We start from the raw sequence: 1,379 nt of genomic DNA, 5'->3' as shown, positions 1-1,379 counted from the left end.
GTAGATATTGGAGGGTATATGGGCTTGATCAATTTCTATAACATGTGTTGTGCGAACGATACAGGAATTTGTAGGATACTTCATAAACCATTACTAAATGATCGACAATGAATGTCATGACTTTCTACCTCGTAGTAACCTTTGACCTTTGCTTATCATACATCTGTACACGTACACAAAGATGAGTTCTACATCGACTAGTACTTGGCGCTTCTAAATCAATGGTCACAAAAATGTATTGTTCAGCCGTTCAATATATTGTGCATGTAGGTTATTATGTTGTTTATTAAGTACGAATCTCTGTCTCCTGATCTTTAAAATTTGTTTGAGATCGACCGAGAAACATTCATGAAGCATGAAATGATTTAATGAACATATATCAGGTTCACATACAGAGAACCAGGTTCCGTATACTTTTTAGGGCATATTTGTGTGTGAAGTGTGTTCATTTCAGTAACTAAAATGTAATGATGACTGGTTGACTAATGATGTATAGGAAAAATTAACAAAAATGTGATTTCCGTTGAAGGATGTGCTGAAGGTCCAACTCAATAAGAACAATCTTGTTCTTGAGCAGTGCCGGTGGTCTTCACACAACAGTGCCTATTTTGACATACCTCACTAAGACTTTTTGTTCTCAAACATTCAGACGGCCTTTGTGTCACCCTAGCAGGTTTGCCAACACGAGGTCACCTGTTTTACCATCCAGTCTTTCATGAATCATAATGATACTAAGGTGCTTTTAACGAAATTGAAATGTCCTTAGTAACATCCTTTATTTCGGCTACGTTAGGGTAATTCTGATCATCTATTGTTGTTTGGCCCACCGGATATGATAATTGGTTTGTTAAAGTCTTGTTGAAGGTTATGACAATTATTCTAGGCAAGGGCCCACTCTGATTTGGCCATACAGCTGTTCACAACAAACACACACCCAGAAGGTTGTATAGGGTTACTGTAAATATGGCAACTTTTGCGTTGGTTATATGTTCTCAGTTTTTGCGGTGAGTTCTCCATCGTAAAATCATAACACCGCGAAAGCACAATACTCCTGGCTTTACAACAGGCCTATGACTTTAACGATGGCAATTCGCACGCACGCACACACATACACACACACACACACACACACGCACGCACATACATACACACACACACACGCACACACACACACACGCGCGCGCGCGCGCACACACACACACACATACAACATGGCTTTACCCTTTATTGGGTAATGGTAAAATTATGCAAAACTTTTGCGTTGGTTACATGTTCTCGATTTTTGCGGTGAGTTCTCCATTGTGAAATCATCACACTTCTGGATTTACAACAGTACTAGTACTTTCCCGCTGGCAAATCGAAACGCACGCACACATGCA

Source organism: Branchiostoma floridae, chromosome 9, assembly GCF_000003815.2.
Source record: "Branchiostoma floridae strain S238N-H82 chromosome 9, Bfl_VNyyK, whole genome shotgun sequence".
Taxonomy (NCBI): domain Eukaryota; kingdom Metazoa; phylum Chordata; class Leptocardii; order Amphioxiformes; family Branchiostomatidae; genus Branchiostoma; species Branchiostoma floridae.
The sequence above is the reverse complement of the archived record's forward strand: the minus strand, read 5'-3'. Positions refer to the sequence as shown.